Source organism: Sander vitreus, chromosome 21 (assembly GCF_031162955.1).
Source record: "Sander vitreus isolate 19-12246 chromosome 21, sanVit1, whole genome shotgun sequence".
Lineage (NCBI taxonomy): Eukaryota > Metazoa > Chordata > Actinopteri > Perciformes > Percidae > Sander > Sander vitreus.
In genome coordinates, this window is record NC_135875.1 from 23,675,672 (window position 1) to 23,696,642 (window position 20,971).

The window sequence follows — 20,971 nt, forward strand, 5'->3', positions numbered from 1 at the left end:
CAAACCTTGAAATGAAATTTTAAAAAAATCATATAAATATAAAACAAAAAGAAACAAAGAATACAATGAAATGTATTGCACTTTCTAATGACACCGTAACACCTTTTACTTAGATCCCTGCCCTCTGCTCCTTCCTCCTCCTGTTACTGCACTTTAATATATACTATGCCATTTGCACAGGTACATTTACAGAATATGAAACATGTTTATAATATCATTCACAATAATTCTGAGCCTGTAAATAATGTTGATAATGTTAATAATGTGCTTCCTTTTACTCTACTGTGTATGTGTTGTGTACTGTGTGTTTGTTGGAAAGGTGGCACAATTACATCCAGTATGTGCCTGCACATTGTGTCAATGAAAATAAAATTGAATTGAATAATCTATTTTTCCTTTGTATAATATATCATATAACTTTCTATTCCCTTTCAGTCGTGAGCTTAGTATATTTACTACCCTACCTTCAAGGATAAAAGGCATAATGGGTCACTAGCAACATTTGGGTATAGAAAGTGATTATATTGTTAACTAATCTGATCATATTTGCTTGTTCACACACTGTGATATAACAGCTTACAACTATCCCTAATGCACACTACTGGCTCTGCTTCTGAGACTAAATCACATTTTATAAATTGTCATAATTCACAGCACAGATCTCCCCTTTTTACAACGCTTTCTGATCAAGTCAGTTCCATTAACTTAGTGCCAAATTATCTGGCATTATTAATTATCTCAGGGCATTTTTCATAAAGAGCAGATCTACACTATACTCTTTATGTGTGTGTGTGTGTGTGTGTGTGTGTGTGTGTGTATGTATATATATATAGATATATATATATATATATATATATATATATATATATATATATATATATATATATTGATAATATTTACTCAATGAGAAAATCCTACCTGCCCACTCTGGAGTTCTGGGCTCATAGCTGCTGCTTGGTACTAGCTCTTCATTGTCACTGTTAGCAGCAAACTGGACTAGTAGCTACTGCTACTAGCTGCTGCTGACTGCTGCGGAGCTACAAGATAAAGTTTGATTCAAAAACATGAACGCTTGTTCGCAGGCAACGTTGTATTATGTTTTGCCCGACCGCTAGCATCCTGCACTGCTCTTAACTAGCTTAGTTTACCCGTCTTCATTTGGAGTTTCACTCTCAAACTGCGAGCTGGTTTAAATGAAAAAAGTTGCTCAGTTAAGCCCATCTGGACCGGTCACTTTCTAGAGCTTTTCTTTTATAATTGTCACTGGTTTTGAGATTTCTATTATCTATATTTTTATTGCTTCTTTTTGCTCGTGGTCGCATCCTCTACTCACATCGCTGACGCCAAGAGTACGAGGTGACGGTTGGTTTTTGTTTTTTAGCAAGGTGCCGTATTGTAAATACATAATTATTACCCAGACTGCACTCTGTAGTGGGCTGCATGAAAAACAACAAAGAAAGCATTCAACTTGTGGAAACTGTAGAGCTTTTTTCCCTGAAACCTCTGACTAAATGTGATTTTATGTTTACTTGTACCTCTTTTTTTTCTTTAATATTTTTATGTAATGTATGTTATTTAATATATATATTTTGTATTATTTCGATTTTATACATCTTTTTAAAAAATTAGTCTTGATGTTTACGTGCTATTGTTGTTTACCTGATTCTTTGTATGATGCATTTTGTCAATTACATTTTTTTTTAAATAGTAGGCTGCATGAATAGAGAATGGTGAACTGCAGGAAAAAAATAAATACACAAAAAGAGTGAGCTGCAAGTGCAGAGGCAGCCTAGGGACACCATCCATGATATTCAACTATGATTTCAAACCAGTGCCATGACTGAACACAAAACCCCCCAAAAAACTAAAAACCCAAGCAACCAATAAACTCAATCCAGGAATTCTCAGTCCAGGTCTGTACTGAATACATTCAGAAAGATTGCAAAACATGCAGCAGACATTTGACTTGTCACAGCAGGAAAACAACAATATGAATATTAATGTTCTGCCAATATTAATGTAGTAACATTAACGATGGCTCTCTTCCATGGAAGAATCCTAGGAAGACTACAGCATGGACAACATTAGGGCCCTGGAAGCAACACACCTGAGAGAAATGCAGCCATCATTAATTAATGCAGCTGATGTGTTGAAATGTCTGCTGTGAAAAAAAAAGACCTCCGCAGAAGCTGCTGGAATGTCAGCCTCTGGCTCTCAATATGAATTAGCACTAGCGCAGTGCTAATTCAGTGGAGTGTTCTTTTGACTGATTTAGTCAGTTAGTTAATAGTCTATATCCACGACGTTCCACTTCCGGTTGTGCTCGATCTGCCGGAAATTCCACCGGATGTCACTCTTTTTGGATATCCCGTCACCTTCCTCTTTCTTTGTGTTGGCGTTCTAAACTCCGGTGGATTTTTGAGAACTATGGTTAACTGCTCCTCAGATCTCTGCAGGGTAAATCCAGACAGCTAGCTAGACTATCTGTCCAATCTGAGTTTTCGGTTGCATGACTAAAACTACTTTTGAACGTACACATGTTCCACCAAAACAAATTCCTTCCTGAGACTATTAAGCAGAGGCACCGTGGCTCCGTCCTGTGCTTAGCGCCACCCAAGACGATTGTGATTGGTTTAAAGAAATGCCAATAAACCAGAGCACGTTTTTCTCCCATCCAGGAATGCTGTGTGGACTAGCCAGACCCTCCTCCACAGCGCTGTGGAGGAAGTTCTGGCAATGTGAGACTAGTTAGTCAACTACCGTATTTAGTGTAAATAATAAAATTAATTTGACATGGTATTAATAATAACCATCCTTACTGTCTCATGCTTGCTGGTCTTCATCTCTGTTAAGATGACAGTATATTGGTATGTTGAGATACAATTTGAATCTTATCAATATTCATTCAAATAAATAAAAAAGGCGAAATAGGGCAACCTTGTCGGACACCCCGCTTTATATCAAATCTTTGAGATCTGTTGAAATTTAACTATTAATTCCCTTATAAAACATATCAATTATCTCTACAAATGTTGTCCTAAAACCAAACAGCTTGAGACATTCTATAAGAAAACCATGTTCAATGGTGGCTTTATAAAAGTCTGAAAAGAAATGAAAGCCTTTGAATGTACTGGCCGCCAGAGAGCGCATTCATTGCATCAAGTCCTTTCCTGCCAGGTATAACGATCACTTAATTATGTGGATCTCCCGGTGACAGCCAGCCAAACCACAGCCATTTAGAAGTTCTAAATTGTGGCTACACGGGGCTACAAGCAGAACAACCCTCTTAAAATGTCCAAATCATACCTTTCATTAAACAAAGTGTAATAGCTTGTTTACATCAGGCCAGGGTGTCCACCAAACAAACAGGGTTGGCCTGCTATGGAGGCACATAAATGTTTGTTTCTCTGCGCAAGTCACTGGTGGGGAATGCAAGCTGTTTAATGCTCTGATATTTTGTTTGCATATGCGTGTGTGGTCATGAATACACACTCTTACAGCATGTGATTGGCTATGGATGTATATGTATGCATTGTTACTTAGGCCAAACAGTATTTACACCAAACATGTGTGAGCACTTGAGGGCCACCGTATATAAACTGTATGAAAACCAATTTAGCATAGTAAATATAAAACGGTGAAATGTTTATGCAAATGTAATTAGCAAACTAATGGGCTTTGACATCAACAAATATTGATTGAAAACATCTGCATGATGTGTGAGGTCATTACATTCTTCAGGAAAGGTTGCATTACAACACCCAAAGTCTAATCAGGAAAGGGGAGCCTTGTTCTGCCAAGTCAGAATAAAAAGAACTAGAATTGTAGAAAAGAATAGCTTGTCACTGTCTTTTCATACAAACTCTGAATCTGATTAGTGAGATGAGTGTCTAAACTCAGGTTAACTCACTATCCAATTAAATCACATTCCATACACATTGAATCCTATTGGTGGAAACGCTGTACTGTATATGTATTTGCAGCATGTGTGATATATCAGTGTAGTCCATTACTGTGGCCAGATGGTTGGGCATATTCCTATGACCACCAGGTTTAAAGTCATTAGAGTGGAAGGCCTATATCATCATATTGATCTACTCGTATGTTAAGGAAAGTCATAGCCATTTAATCATTATGCCAAATATGCTTTTAGTCAATGTTAAAGCCACCTCACTGTGTGGTTAATTCAAAGTCACTGCAAGGGGTAACAGACACATTTAACTAAGGAAATATTGTTAGATTTAAAAGACAAATCCATGCATTGATGCATTTTTTTTCTTCTCAAGAAATGAGTGAGGTCATTTGTGTCTTGAATGATGGTAAAAGGATGTTATCAGTCTATGTTCCTTCAACAACAAAAAAACATAATCCAGATATTTTCAAATTCAATATCTTTGCGCGTTATGTCCATACGAGGATAGTCTCGCTTTGCCGGACCCAAAAGGTCTGGCTAGTCCATTCCAGTCCATAGCATTCCGGGATGGGAGAAAAATGTACTCTGGTTTATTGGCATTTCTTAAAACCAATCACAATCCTCTTGGGCAGTGCTAAGCTCCGAAAGGAGCCACTGCAAAATAGTTCTGCGAGAGAAAACTCAGATTGGACAGATAGTCTAGGTAGCTGTCTGGATTTACCCTGCAGAGATCTGAGGAGCAGTTAACCATAGTCCTCATAAATCCACCGGAAGGAAACGAACATCGGCGAAAAGACATGCATCCGGCGGAATTTCCTGCAGCACCGGAGCAATCCCGGAAGTGGAACGTCATGGATATAGACTAATACGAGGACAAACCAATACGAGAGACATAACTACTTGCAAAGGTATATTAATGTCAACATAAACATATATTTTAAAAGCTCTACATACCAACACATTACAAAATAAACACATAAAATAATCTCATATACTGTAAAACTTAATTGTTGTCTATCTATTGTTGTCTATTGACCATAGACCCTCTCTCCATCTCTCTCTCTCTGGAGCGGGGAGGAGGCGGGGTGTGACTCGGTCATAAACAAACGAGTCTCTCGCCATTCCTTGAATCTGAGTTTTTTTTGTCAACTAAAAAAGACAAAGCTGCCATGGCTCTGCGCACAGGCGAACTCACTGTCTCAGTCAGAGTAGTACACACTGGGGAATTCACTTCTTCAAGAAACTACATGTACAAGTACTGATTGGACAGCCACAGTAAAGGTGGCACATTCCTTTAAGGATTATAGTCAGGATGAAGAAAAGTGCTGTCCATGACAAGGACATATCCTCAGCTCACAATGTTTCACTTTATAGTTATGTCATTGAAATATTCCAAATAACTGGAATAGGTTTCTGAAGAGTACTATCCACATGAGCTGTTGACTGATCCATCACTAGAAATCACTAGAATGTTCCTGTCCCAGCTCGCCAGCTGCATGGCTTCATTTTGGCGTGTCAGGGTTATATTTGTGGCTTGTGATGAACAGTGGCTGGATCTTGATAACAAAAATATAAACGTATGAAGTGTTGAGACAAATAGTGTCTGTTCTTTGTCAGCGTGATTAATTAGAGGCTAAATGTAGCTGCCTGTATTGATCTTTTAATATAAACTGCAGGCTCACCCAATCTGTTTCCTAAAGCAAACAGGATCCTGTCATGTACAGTGCAACAATATTCCATCCAAGCCTTTGAAGTCTTAGCGAAGCAGCGGCTGCGCATGCTTTGCACAGGTATGAATGTCAATGAAAGGTTAGAAAGACGTGAATCATCTCGGTCTGAACATGGATTACAGCTCATGTACTCAATCCCTTTAAGCCGTGTCACAAACCCACCAAAGTATCAGACAGATTCCGCCTCAAGAATTCATAATGACATCTTAAAACCATTTTGCGCACAGCAGCAGAATAAACTCATTAAAGTTCGCAAATGTGTTGCTTAACCTGCCAGATCTGTCGGTAACGTTATCTCCTTCTGTTTGATGCCTCATTCCAAATCTTTTCCTGGGTACATCCAATTGAACCTCAGTGCCCATATTAGGCCCCAGAAGGCTCCTGCTCATCCCAGGTGTAACTTAAGCTTTCATTTTAAGCTTTGACAGAGAAAAGAGTAGAAACAAAAACACATATAGCGCGTAGCTTCATCACTGAAGACATACCTGTGTGCTTGCAGAAGCTTGGCTCAGGTCAAACGCTGGTCTGTGCAGATTATCTCCAGTTTGATATCATTACTCTCCCTCACTCTCCTGATGCTGAATCCCTAAATGTCCGGCTAGACTGCAGGCTTCGAGTTTCCTAGCCTCGGCCGCCCCGTTGTGGGTTCTTTCAGATGTTTTTACTCGACTGGCAGGTGACATTCTCTCGTATCTACGCGCCATGTGTTGGTCCATATGAGACATGTAAATTCCCTGATAACGTGCCTACTTAGTGAGAGATGTCTTTGAACAGTCTCATGGCTGTTCCACCGTACAATAATGCTACTGTGTAACTCCATCTGCCAACAGGCCAAAAGCACTCCCTGCTTTACATGGGACAATGCAGTTCATTTCTCTTTGAATTTACAATCTGTAGGGAAGGCAGGGGAGAGATGTGGCTATTAGCACATACAGTACACTCTTACAGCCTGGAATTTACATCAGAGATATGAACACACTTGACAGCAGCTCTCACAATACCATGTAAAGCAACAAAAGCACAACTGCATGATCACAACAGATGTTTTACATCTGGACCGACTTCTGCATAATCTAAACATATTACTTATTATTGCAATTACTCGTGTCTTACAATTTAATTAGACATCATAGGAAAGCCATAGGCTGCATTGCAGCAACCCAAATTATGTAGGATGTGTGTGCCAATTCAGATTACTGGAACTCTAATTGGACACATGTGGTAGGATATGTCCAAGTGCTAATTCACGAGTAAAGCAGTAACATGCAGCCAGCCTGGGTGGCATTCAGCTGCATGAACAGTCAGTGAAAGGGGAAATAAAGGGCAACCTAACTACATAGTAGATCATGCACCTTTATGCAAAACAGCTTTAATGGGAAGCTTACCTTTTTGTGGTTTTCTAATCACCTATGCAGCTACATAGGTTTGGACATACTCTTTGATAGTGAAGGGAAGAATCAGCAGCAACATGCTTAATGTTTCCATTACTGAGGCCAGTCCACAGAGCTCACCATCAACACTTTTCATTGGGACTATTTATTTGGTAGAAATGAGTTCCAATGAGGTCATATTGAGGTCTGTGGATTCAGACTACCAGAGCTGTTAATTCTGGAATGTTTTTTTTTTTTAGCCATGCTAGCTACAAGGCTTCAGCAATGCCAATGTTGGTTGGTCAGTACATCACTTTGGTCCATACTGAAAGACATTCACAGTCCCCAGAGGATCAATCCTGATGAGCAGGGTGCGATTTTCTGGGGGGGATGTGTGGGATTTCCCCCGTTCTGGTCTACATAGCCCTGCCTCTGCTGAATTATTTTTATCCCCAGTGGGGACAAAATGTATCCCCCACCTCAAAGTGATCAATGCTACTTCACCAATAGACCATATATTATATACCTAAAATAGAAGTATTTTAACTAAGTAAAGCTCTGTAATGTGCGTAGTGTGCATAGGTAAAATCAAAAGCAGCAGTTGCTGGTTGTATTTAGCCCCTACAGAGCTCCGGGACGCCGGCTACCAGCAGCAGTTGTTTAGCCGCCAATAGGTGACTGTGAGCCGGCTACAGGCACTGCCAGATGACACGCCTTTCAGGGGCCGTGGTAGTGGAGTTTAGCCAGATGAAGTGGAGCATCATGCGGCGCTGACAGTTAAGTTTAGGCACCAAAACGACTCGTTAAGTTTAGGAAAAAGATGGTGATGATGGTTTGGATTAAAACACTCCTGAGGAACGAATGAGCGTTTCCTGGTTTAAAGTATTTTGTTTTCGCCGCATAGTGAACTCGCATAGTGAACTCGCATAGTGAACTCGCATAGTGAACTCTCTGCTCCTGCTCTCAGGCTTATAAGGGACTGTTCGGTATTTATGGGATGGACCACCGGAGGAAAATAGGGGAGTGTCATGTATTTTTATTTTTTGCTGAGGGGAGGGTCATCCAACATTTTTTAGTCTCCCAACATTTTTATTCATGAAAAGAGCAAAATTTCAAAGTGGCTTGTTTGGTGCATATTTATCCATGTAGCTCTCAGTCTCGGCCCCCTACCAGATGGGTCTGACCGCATATGCGGAGTATGCTGGTGGGGGGCAGGAGGTGCACTGCCCCCCTGGTGGCTCAAACAGGTAATTGCATTGTTTAAAAAATGAGTGGAATAATTACATCTGGCATGACCAGATATTTTATAAATATCTTAAATAACACAAAACAACTAAATGGTGGTAGGTAATACATCAGATTTCATATACTGCTTTAGTAAAAAAAAAATATTACCTGGCTGACGATGGGAGCAGCAGGACGCAAAAAACAAAAGTTACTGTTGCACTAGTCTGGACATCTTGCTGTGCCAACCTTGCAATAAAGGTTTCCTAAATACCATGTATATAAATGTGATGTCAGCTTACTAATTGATTGCGGGCTTTGTGTAGATTTGGACTTTTATACATTTATTCCACTTTGTTTAAACGGCGAAGTGGAGAGGCCTCGTTCACCTGTTTGGAGCTGGCTGGTGAATATGACGCTCATATAGGCCTTGCTGGATACACCGTGTCATTTACCTTTTTGTGGATCTACTGATCGCTGTGGATTCCTGTGTCATTGGATTACGGAAAAATAGCCTACGGATCTTTTTTCTCAACGTGTCTTAACATTTTATGGTGTGACTGCGCTTCGTTTCTGCGTTTGGAGAGGCATCTCAACAGACTGTAGGTCCAACACTGATTAACACATTACATTTTAGTTGAATTTAAGCGTCTGTCTATTGCGTTCCAAAACAGCCGTGCCGCGATTGGATTTTATACGGGCAAATTGTTAAATTGTTACAATGTAACTTAAAATCTGCTTTAAAAATAAACATATGTGTTATGGAATATAGCCTAATGTTCAGCTTCGGCAGCTTTACCTATGTACTAAAATATACAATGACGAAGCCTAGTGACAAGTCCATAGCAACCAGTGTTGAATTGGTTATATCTTAGCGTCCTTTGCTGAATGGTCTCAATATTTTATTGTTTTATTTCATGTGAATACTAGTTTACTAGAGGAGTAACTTAGTATTTGAAGTAATGCAGTAATGCATGAAGTGTGCATTTAGTTTCCATGCTTATTGTGTTTCCACAACAATGTTAGTGAGTAAATCTACTGAAATGGCCACCACACCATAACAGAGGAGTGGGATGTATAAGATGAGAATGCAGAGGTTAACTCCTGTATGTCAGGGCTGTAAAAATCAAATAGTATCTGTACTTCTTTGCTAAGTGCACAATTGCACGCAAGGGGAGGGTCATGCCTCTTTTTCAAATCATTTTGGAGGGTCATAGGAAAATTATTACTGACGAGGGGAGGGTCAAGTCTTTTTAGGTTAGAGGCCACAAAACTCCTCCGGTGGCCCCTTAATTAAATAACGAACAGTCCCATACGCTGTTTTTTATGTTGACACCACGTTGTGCTATTTCATTATGAGATTATTTTCCATTGAAGTTGATAAATAAGTGTTTTGCCATGGCGGGCTCTATATCCATGCTATTGAAAGGGGGAATTAATTATTGCATGTTTTGTTTTGTTGTGCATGATCACAAAACATCTGATCCCCACCCCCTCTGGTTTTTTTCTCAAATCGCACCTTGCTGATAACTTTTCATCTCACACCACCACCAGCTAACATTTTGGTTCAAAGTAAATGTCTCAACAACTACTGGATGGATGGATGACTGATTTGAATTGTAAAAACATTGCTGATCCCTGACTGTATCTTGCGTCATCATCAGATCAAAATGTAAATGTGACCCGCATCCTGCAAAACTAATAACATTCCCGTCAGCCTCAGCTGTACATTCTCTTCAGTGCTTATTAGCAAATGTTAGCATGCTAACACGGTAAACTAAGATGGCGAATATGCTAAACATTGCCATTTTGTAGCATGTTAGCATTTAGCAAGTACAGCCTCAAAGAGCCACTGTGTTGGAGTGAGAGCCAGAATTCTCAAAGACAGATATTTCAAAACCTGGGCCAAAAGTGTCTGCATGACTTCAGGTCTCCCAAAATAAATTGAGAGCGTTCTTAGAGGAACCACTTTATGCAGCTAAGCTGGCTCCCTGTGAAGTCCAGAGTGACACAGTTAAAACTCACAAACATGTAAATGGCGTAGCCCCAAAATATGTAGTAAACTTCTTCCCGAAGGTCAGAGAGGCTCACAGGCACAACACCAGGCCCAGTGCAGCAGATGTTACGCTGGAAGAATCATTTTCTTTCAGATAATTGGGACTCTGCGATTGGAATGAGCTCCCTAGTAGCATTAAACTGACTACAAACCAGTGACGTTTAAAGGAAAAACTGAAACACTGCTTTTAGAAAGCATATTTAAAGGCAGGGCTGTATGTCGCTCATTTAATTGGACCAGTTTAAGTTGAATAGGACGTGTGTCCTTTAACCTGTTGTCAAAATAATGCCTGTTAATGCCCAACGTAAATATTTTATAATGATGTTTTTTGTGCTTTTATATGCCGCTAATGCCATACATGCACAGGAACACACACACACATCTAACTACAGAATACATCCTGTGACTTTTTTGTGTTATCCTTGATGTTCTTTTTATTGTGCAACCGTTTAAGTGTGTTCTTTAATATGAATTTTCAAATACACAAAACAAAAGTTAAAGGTTAAAGGTGAGTGAGAAACTAGGTTTTCTTTTTTTGTAATTTAAGATACACGTGTAAAGACTGTAATATGTAATGCATATTTTAACATAGAGTCCTGAAGAGTTTGACATTTCTGTAAATTATCACTCTCAACACAATGATCTGCATACCAGTTTAAGCTTCATGATTCTGGCTTAATGATATTGTTCTGAAAAATGACTTGTGTACCAATGTCAAATTCATGAATGAGCAGTTTGTACATGCAGTGTATTCATTTGTATTGTTCATGCTCAGAGTCTGTACATTACCTACCGCCTACAGTGTGACTGACTATATGACCCATATATCAGTAGCATGTTGTTTGCATGCCCTAATCACACTCAAACAGCAGTCAGGTTATGCTCATCTATACGTCAGTGTTCAGCCGACACACTGCCAGACTAATGCACAGGACTGGAAAAAGGGAGGAAACAAAGCCTTGCTTTATATTAAGCCTTGCTCTGGTTTATTGGCATTTCTTTTAACCAATCACAATCGTCTTGGGCGGTGCTAAGCGCCGGACAGAGCAACGGTGCCTCTGCAAAGGAACTTGTTTTGGTGGAACATGTGTACGTTCAAAAGTTGTTTTAGTCATGCAACAGAAAACTCAGATTGGAGAGATAGTTTAGCTAGCTGTCTGGATTTACCCCTGCAGAGATCTTAACCATAGTCCTCATAAATCCACCAGAGTTTAGAACGCCAACACAAAGGAAGAGGAAGGTAATGGACATCCGGCGGAATTTCTGGCGGCACCAGAACAATCCCAGAAGTGGAACGTCGTGGATATAGAATACCTTAAAATAGACCATTTAACCATGGTAACTGTTACCATGAAAGATGGCAACACCTGTAGCCTCTAAAATGTCAATGATGAAAACTAGCTTTTGTTGAATACATCTAGACTTGAATGACTAAAATGTGACAAACTTATATACATTTTTATCCATCCATCCATCCATCTTCATCCGCTTCATACATTTTTATGTAAAGGCTCAAACGAAATCAAAAAGCAGGTGCCAAAAGTAGCAGTGCAGCCCTGTTGTCTAAAACTGTAATCTGTAGGAGGAGAAAAACACTTCTCCAGAGCCTGCAGTTCAAACTGCACCGTGGTTAATGCCTATAAATAGGACATCATGCTCTGCAGAGCTTTATCTGTAAAGTAACACACTGCTTACGTTTCCTCAATGTACAGTGCTTCAGTTATCAGTTACACTAAAGCTTTGGCTGCTTTCCTTTTCCTCGCGTCAACGGTGCTGATCTGAAAACGGCCAAAGCAAGCGAGAAGCCTTTCATTGTGGAAAAGTCACACGGGTAATGTTTGTTTCTCCGTTGGGATCCTGCAGGCTGTGGAACCAGGACACTTCCTTGCAGATCTTTTTAAACTCCAAAACGTAAACTGTATCATTACTCTAAATTGGGTTTTGCCTCATGTCCATAATAGTAAGTAAACAAGCTCCAAATCCATGAAAATATATGAAAACGCTGCGGCCTTAGCTCGCCTTGCCATGCTGCAATCATGTTATTAATGGAAGAAACCAGATTGTTTGGATATCATATCCCCATGATAATTAAATCCAAATGTTTTTAAACGAAAGCTTATCCAGAACATGACTGTTGGCTGTATCACAGATGAATTGATTCAGTGTACGTAAATAAACACACAGCTAAGAGGGTTTGTTCACGACTGTAAGCAAACACTAACCTTGTTTTCCTGTAAATCCATAGAGGCGAGTTATCGTGTTGTTATGACATCAGAATACCCTCATAGAGCGTGAGTTAACCAGGACGAAAAAAAGAAAGACAATTGACGTCAGTTCTTTACATGTAGGCCTCTAATATCCCAGTTTCTACCCAACACAACACATGCAGAAGGTTTTTCAAGTCTTTTGCCATGTCAGTCTGTATTTGTGCACAAATGAAAGACTTAAATAGCCATCGAGTTATACAGACAAGCAGAGCTCAGAGTTTCACTCACCAACAGCTGCTTTCCATAAACACTAATTGGATTCACTTGTTTTAATCTACTTCACTACTGTGGGATCGGTCCATAACTCACCTCAGATACGCGAGGATTCAAACATCTTACGTCCAATTTCCTGTACAGTAATTACCCAGAGTTCCTCACACCACTGCTGCCTGCTCCCATGTCCAACAACTGGACGGCATACAAAGCACACGGCTTGCCACCACACTCGTTTGCATAATGCAGATCTGACAGGGACTTCCTTCCTGCTGCTAGTGTCACTATCAATGGAAATGTCTCTTAGAATATTACTTGCTGACATAATCATGTGGCAACCAGTACAATATTTTAACTTTAAGACATTCTTATACTGGTTTTTATCATATCATAAGACTTTTACATAGAGTACCCTGGTCAATAGTCCTAGACCTAGCGCATATTTTTAGCGGAGAGTTGCTTCCGGGACACTGCTGGGATGTGGTGGCGGGATCCCGAGCATTGTCTTGAGTTGCCACGATTGCTGACGCACCTGGCGGAATGTAGGGGTAACTGTGTGAATGTGATCCGGACGTTTCTGCGCTCAGTGAAACTTTACTGAATAAATAAGGGTTAAAAAAAAGGATAGTTAAGGGGGACTGGTGAATGAATTAGTCTACACCACATTGTTATCAAATTACTTTAAAGCCATTTTTGCTGATGTGGGTGGCTCATTTCATGTGCAAGTTGAAACTTAATCACATAATTCCACTGGAATGAAAGGCAATAGATGATGCTTTCAAGTGTTGTCAGAAACATTATTAACAATGGTTAATGGCAATGACCTTGCAGTATATCTTCTTCTTCTTCTTCTTCTTCTTCTTCTTCTTCTTCTTCTTCTTCTTCTTCTAAAAACTCTCATAGGTGTTTAGATGGGTTGAGCATCTTTTACTTTTCCCACATAAAATTAAACAAAACTAAGATCTACACCAAGGCTACGAGCTCTGTGAGGCCGTATTTAGGAATAGTGGTGCTTTGAGCTAAAATCAGTATGCTAACATTCTCTCAGTGCAACGCATTCTCATGAACCAGTCTATATGATGTATGCACACCAAATTGTAAGATATCGTACGAAACTAAGAGACGTTATGGCTAGCTCCATGACGGCGAGCGGCATTTGCTAGCTGTTTAAGCTGCTACAGAGCTTCGTGGCACAGGCTACACACCTCAGTCAAAGCTCGGTCGTATCAGTGGGAGTTAGTAGATGTGTTTGGCTGCTACAGAGCTCTGTGACACCAGCTACGGTGTTCCGCATGGTGCTCCGCATGGTGCTCCGCAAGGTGCTCCGTCGTCAGGTCAGCGGTGGTTGGTGGTTCAGTTCCCCGAGAATAGGTGACTTTGAGCTGGGTACAGAGCACCGTGAGCTGCCGGTCGTTTCGGCAGACATTACGGTTAAGTTTAGGCCACAAAATGTGAGCATTATGCGGCAACGAAAGTTGTGCTGCGACGAAACTTAAAGGACAACTGCTAAATGAACCTGGGGGTTAATAACATACGCATGTGTACCGAGTCAACCGTTATAAAGACAGTAGCGTTCATGTATACATGCGGGCGCCATCTTGGAAAACAGTCATGACCAGTTGAACCACGAACGCTGTGTTTGAGCTATGTTACTGGTTACTGGTTGCACGGTATTCGTCATTCGACTGGTCATGAATGTTTTCCAAGATGGTGCCCGCTACTGTCTTTATAATCTATCTTTTTAATAAACTGTCTGTATACTTACAAAGTTCTCAATGCTTCGGTTTACATGTAGGGACCCTCATTATGTTAGTGTTGAAGTGTGGTGCTAGCGATTTACCCTCTGCCCCGAAGGCTAGCGTTAGAAGCTAATCAATGGTTTGCGCTAGCTTGTTTCAAGCTAGAGACACATTCGATTAGGATGAAAACATATCCCAGAGAACGGTCGACTCGGTACACATGTTATTAACCCCTAGGTTCATTTTGCACTGGAAATGTCCTTTAAGTTTAGGCACCAAAACGACTAGTTAAGTTTAGGAAAAAGATGGTGGTTTGAATTAAAACACTCCCAAGGAACATGCATTTCCTGGGTGAAAGTCTTGTTTTCCCCGGGAAGCTAACTCCGCTCTCTGGCTTGAAAGTCCTGTGTTTTAACGGCCACCCATCCACCCAACCTCCTGCCTACACAGCCAGCCACGTTCTTATACAGCAGCAGTCAATGTGGTAAATACAGCAAAACAAACGTGGAATGCTTTTTGAACGAATGGTTCATGACAACAGGCTGCTCAGTGACAATGCTAACACGCTCACGTTTAGCTGGATTAATGCTTACTATGATCACCATTGTAGTTTAACGTTTAGACATTTGGTAATTTGCAGTAGCATCGTCTTGGAATCATGAATGTCTGAACATCATTGTGTACCAATCCATCCAGTAGATGTTGAGATATTTCACTGGATAAGTAAAGTTTGCCATTCTGGTTGCTATACAGGATAAGTTAGGGAATCACCAAAGTCAGTGGGCTTCATCCTCTCGGGACCCGGAATGTCTGTACAAAAAATTGTGCCAATCCATCAGGTAGATGTAGAGCCATCTATCTATGAGACGCCATGTCGCTATCATAGCTAAAACATTTACTGAGCAATGACGAGCACTTCTGTCTGATATATTTCAGATCTATTAGTTTCCTTTACCCCAGACAGAAGGGGGGAGGCCTGAAGACAGTAGAAGTTGCTGCCAGAGGAACTTCAAGTAAGAAATTCATTATTATCTTTTATAGCCACATCTTTAAACACATTTTACAGTCTTGCCTTTGATTGTAATGCCTTTTACCTCATTTTGTTTTACATATATTTTTCAAATCTGCTTTTATTCTCCCTTTTATGAGTTTCTGTTAAAACATTTGGTAAATTAGGACTTTAGAGATGTTCTATTTAAATAAAATTCTTTATTAAATGAACATGGTCATAATTCTTTGGTCGTCCTGTTGTTTCTTTGTGATGCTTATCACCGACCAAAGGCCGGGAGATTACCCACCTTTTCATTTCAAACTACATCACTGGTTGGATGATACACTTGAAGTGAGTAAGAAATTGGAAGCATGTGTTTTCTGCATGTTTCATTATGTCTTAGCCTGGCATACCAACAGCCACATTATCCTGTCCTCAGCGCTGCATTTCACTCCCATGCTGCAAACAAGTGTTAATGGTGGAAAGTCACGGAGCTGGTCCATGATGGGCAAACATAAAATAAACCAATCTGGGGAACTAGAAGGCATTCTGATCAGACTGCTAGTTTCACCTGTAGGACGGTGATATCAAACCATCTGTTTAAACAAGAAGCAGATTTCTGTGGATGGTAAGAGTTCCCCCCTCTGATTGAATCAGGTCAACGAGCCACAGATCAAATTCTTGATGAGAACTTGGGGGTAGATACTATGGGTTACGTCACTACATACTTTGTGGTGAGTCATAGGCTGGAGGGTAGAAGGCTGAAAAGGGGGTATGAGTGACCTTATGATGTTGTAATTCAACGTAGCGCATGTCACTTTTTCTAAAAATAATAGCCAGTCCGGACCAAAATAGCAGCTCTATTTCGGTTTGGTGTTTCTGTTGGATGCCTCTGGTGCGCTCTCTCCACGGGTGTGCATGTGAGTGGGAGGAAGGGAGAGAATGTGTTGTTTTGTTTTTCATTCTTTCCCCCTTAAAAGGGGAGGAGAGATCTGCTGAAAAAAAGAAGGCCGGAACCTTTTCAATCATCCCTGCAACTACCCACAGTTGTCTAAACCATTAAACTCCCCGTCTGAAATGTATCTTCTCATCCAGTGGCAAACACAGCGTAGATCCATTAGTGGGAAAGCTGGTCATTTGATTTAAGACTGGGGTCCCAGCAAGCTTGGCTCTACAGCCTGTCATCCCAGTCAACAATGTGCTCTAATGACTGGAAGCATATTGATACCATTTGTCTGGGAAAGCTCCACTCGGCCTGGAACAGGTTTAAGCTTACAGCTAAGCTGTACGCTGTGTGTGTGTGTGTGTGTGTGTGTGTGTGTGTGTGTGTGTGTTACGTGATTACGATGAAGGTCAAGAATTATATCATTTTTCATTGTGATTCTTTTGTGCAGTCCAGTTGGAGACAGAAGACTATGAATCACCGCAACATGAATATATTACTCATTCTTAGTAAACCGACGAGTGTAGCCTCTTCAGTCCCCGTCCCTACACACACTCCCTGCCATACTTAAAGGTGCCGTAGGTAGGATTGTGAAGATCCAGGACTTAGCCAAAAAATGTAAACATCGACAACTTCAAAGTCCCTCCCCCCTTTCCACTAAAGCCCAAAATGGTCTCCTAAACCCCTCCCCCACAAGGGAGAATGAATGTGTGTGCATGAGCAGTGATTGACACGCAGTTAGACACCCCCCCCGGCCCTGATTGGTGCATCTGAACAGGGAGCTGTGGATTTTTGCAAATCGCACTACAGGCTGTAGGTGGTGCCAGAGGAGCCGTATTGTTTTTTTAATTACCTGCTTCATGTAGTTCTACTGGAACATAGGGTCAGTTTCAACAAATATGACAGAAAGTTAGTTTTATAAGGCTTACCTACTGTACCTTTAAAGAAACCAGTTTCAGTTGCCTTCAATAAACTACTCTGGCCTTTTTCAGTCCCAAACACAGAATGGAGGAATGTGTGTTTTACGAAAACAGATTAAATCCAGCGTGCAGGATATTAGGCCACAACATAGGCTGACAGTGACGTGTGTGTATGGGCAGTACAACAACATTGACATTCCTCGCATAGGCAGTTCAGATAGAAAATAAATTTCCAGCTGAAATAATAATAATAATTACAATTTATTTGTATAACACCTTTTAAAACAGTTGCCAGTGCTTGCCAAAAGCAAAAATAAAAAATGAATCTTATACAATGACAATAAAATAAAAGCACAATAAAAAGAACATAAAAGTAAGAATGAGTATAAGTATTTGATAAGATATTTAAAAGATAAAGAATTGGAATTGATTATTGATTATCCATACTTTGCACAGCAAATAATTATTTCAGTAAAAGTACACTGCGCTTTCGTAGGTCCTGAGCAACACACCTGCCATGACATAAGGCCCTGACACACCAAGGAGATCGTCGTTACACGCATCGTCAGCTTTCGTCTGCCTATTTATGGCCGAGTCTGTCTCTATGTCGGCAAGAGAAATCCATTTGATTGGCTCAAAGATTGAAGTCTTGGTAGATGTCAAGTTGTTATAACAGGAACAGCTTGTTGGCTTTTTCCCTTTCCTTTATTGTGTTATATATCTTTTTTGTGCACGTTATAGGTTTACAAAGTGAAAAAGCCCAAAGTCCATACCAATGGGACTTACTATCTTCCAGAGAAAACACTGTTCACAAACTGCTACAAACAGCTATATTGTAGTCCAGCCTTTACTTCAGTGACGAACGTGCGTCACTTTGTAACACAAGTTATAATGCTCGCCTAGCTGCTAGCATGGCACTCCCTCATGCTCTGCAACTGACAAGCTAGCAGTACTTACTGCGCATGTGCGACTCCCAACAATGATGGTACAGTAGTGAGATGTCTCACTCTGTAGCTAAAACAGAGAGCTCAACAAACAGGGTGAAAAGAGGAGCTGCAGCAATGTACAGTACAACAAATATATGGTGTCTTCTGAAAATTAAACCACATAAACCTATTCTGGTACAACCTCTACATACAATTATGAACCTGAAAATGAGCATAATATGAGCACTTTAAACAATGCTAATTTAGCATTCAAAGTGTCATAATTTACCAAATGACACTTAATGACAACAGTCATAAACATTCAAAAGGACTCCTTCATGTTCATGACCAGTGTCATGTCATGGTTATGACGGTGCCATGTCAGTCATATGCACACCCCTTCAAATAAAGTGTTATCGGAAAATTCAACATGTTTTTCAATGTTCACAATCTTTCTCTGTACTTAGCGCTGCACTACTTGATTTTCTGTTCACCTGGGGGCAGCAAAGCAAGCTGTAAATGCAAGATTTACTGTAACATGTTGCTTTTTTTTGTCATTTGGCTTCTTAATGTTTTTTGTTTGTATTTTTTAAACCTGTCACTTTTTTGGTTTTAGAACATCTTGAAAGGAACCACAGCTTTGGTTTTAATAATTTTTTTAATTTCTATTACTTTCTTGTATTTTTGTTCTGTGTATTGTTCTGTTATATTATGTCATTTTCATATACAACCTTCTCGGTTTGTGGGTTGTGGGATTTGCGGGTTAATATGTGGTTGTGTGTGCAGGTTTGAGTTGCATATGTGTGCATGTGTTATGTCTGCAGGGGCCCATTTCAGGAAGGGAGGTTTAACAAACTCTGAGTCTAACCCTGAACTCTGAGTTGATTTACCCTGAGATGGCTAACTCTGAGTTTTTGGTTCCAGAACAGTGAGTTGGTTCAACAACTCAGAGTAGGTTCACTCAGAGTTAAGCATGTGCACCACCACAATAAAAAGGCAGCATGAATGGAGCCATGATACTACGATTCAACATGGTAACAACCACAAACAAACTGGTCGGTGGAAATACTCATGCACACATACAGCGAGTTTGAACATATATTTCATTAAAAAAGTTACACAGCGGCTGCTGCAAAAGAGAGAGAATTTGTGTGGGAGAAAATTGCTGCTAGAGTAAATGCGTAAGTTCCAATATAGTGTATTAATTTAATTTTAATCATAAGTATAATACTGGTGAAATGGTATTGAACCTATAATCTGTAAAAGTCCTAGGCCTACTAATCCCATTCTGAGGCTGCAGCACCATCATTAACATAATTATAATTCATAATCTTTTATTTCAAAGGGTTTACATCATTCACCTGCAATACTGTGGAACTCCTTTTTAAGGCTCTTACTGGTGTGTGTCCAGGGAACACTACAAAAACATTTAAAACACGTTTCAGAGCGAGTCACACTCTTCTGATGGCGCTTTGCTATACAGTGGCTTTACTAAAATGCCCCACATCACCAATGTTGTAAAGAAAACTGCTGTTTGCCAAAAAATGTAATGTGACACAAAGGATCTGGGATGTAAGAGCATGTCCACGATGGGTGACGTTAATGATATGAGGACGGATAAGGTTATGTAGGCTACATATCTGAAAAACGATACCGCTCAAATAGGTAGGCTAGTATCTGGAAATGAAAATGCATCTATAGTCGGTGCCTCAATATCATCTCCTGACGTATGTTTAACTCCCTGCGAAGTAATACAGCTTCTTTATCAACGGGAAAGGAAATGTCATGTTTTGATAAAAAAACGTTTTATAATGTAGTTAATAAACCAACCCTGTTTTTTATTCATGCAGATCACAAACTGCGCTAAAATGAGCCTGATACAGACTGAATGAATGAATGAGGAAATGAAAGAACGCTGTGTCAGAGGGAAGAGACTGAGAGAAACTCGAGGTTTCTTGAAGAAAACCTGCTCCCGACCAGGTTAGGTTACCATAGTAACCGACTCTGAGGTTAAGTTACCTCTCTTTCTGGGGCTGGAGTTACCCCTCCTTCTCAGGTTTGATTAACCTCCCTTTCTGAAACAGAAAACCCAGAGTTTCCCTCATCTAAGGGTTAACAAACTCAGAGTTTTCACTAAACCTGCTTTTTGAAACAGACCCCAATACCTGGGGTTGGGTTAACAGCAAAAATACTTTTGCAAAATGTTTGCAAGTGATTTAACATTTTTTCCCTTTGCAGATGCTCTTGTCCATGCATGACATACAAATGAGATTTTGAGTAATTTGCAATTTGATCCAAAATATTGATTTGTGCATCTTTAACCAAGTGTTTTAGTAGCATAAATGTGACAAAAGTCCAAGACTTGCAACATATAGCCCAACCAGCTACCCCCACCTGCTGCCTACAGGATGATTGATGTCACACTTGGTGGATTGGACAACCCGTTGTCTATGAAGGTAATCCAGGAAGCAGGGACATTTCCTTGAAAGGAAATGACTACTATATGAATATATTTTGTAGGTGATAGGGTAAGAATATCGTGTGAATTCCGGGGATTATGGTTACAACAATGTTAAACAAGTTCAGTAGTCAATAGTGAAGATTATTTTCAGTCAAGGCTTGATTTGTTTTCTTTCATGAGTCAAATAACCAGCAAGTGTCTGGCTCGAGGATCTGCAC

General features: G+C 40.2%; 1 protein-coding gene across 5 annotated transcripts in view; it reads right to left on the reverse strand.

Annotated features, from left to right (window-relative positions):
- Positions 1–12,954, reverse strand: part of myocd (myocardin) — a 143,512-nt gene extending 130,558 nt beyond the window's left edge. For all 5 annotated transcript variants that reach the window (XM_078279191.1, XM_078279196.1, XM_078279194.1 and 2 more), the window contains exon 1: positions 12,870–12,954. The gene's annotated coding sequence lies outside the window, so the exon portion shown is untranslated. The remainder of the gene's footprint in view (positions 1–12,869) is intronic.
- Between the last annotated feature and the right edge of the window lie 8,017 nt (positions 12,955–20,971).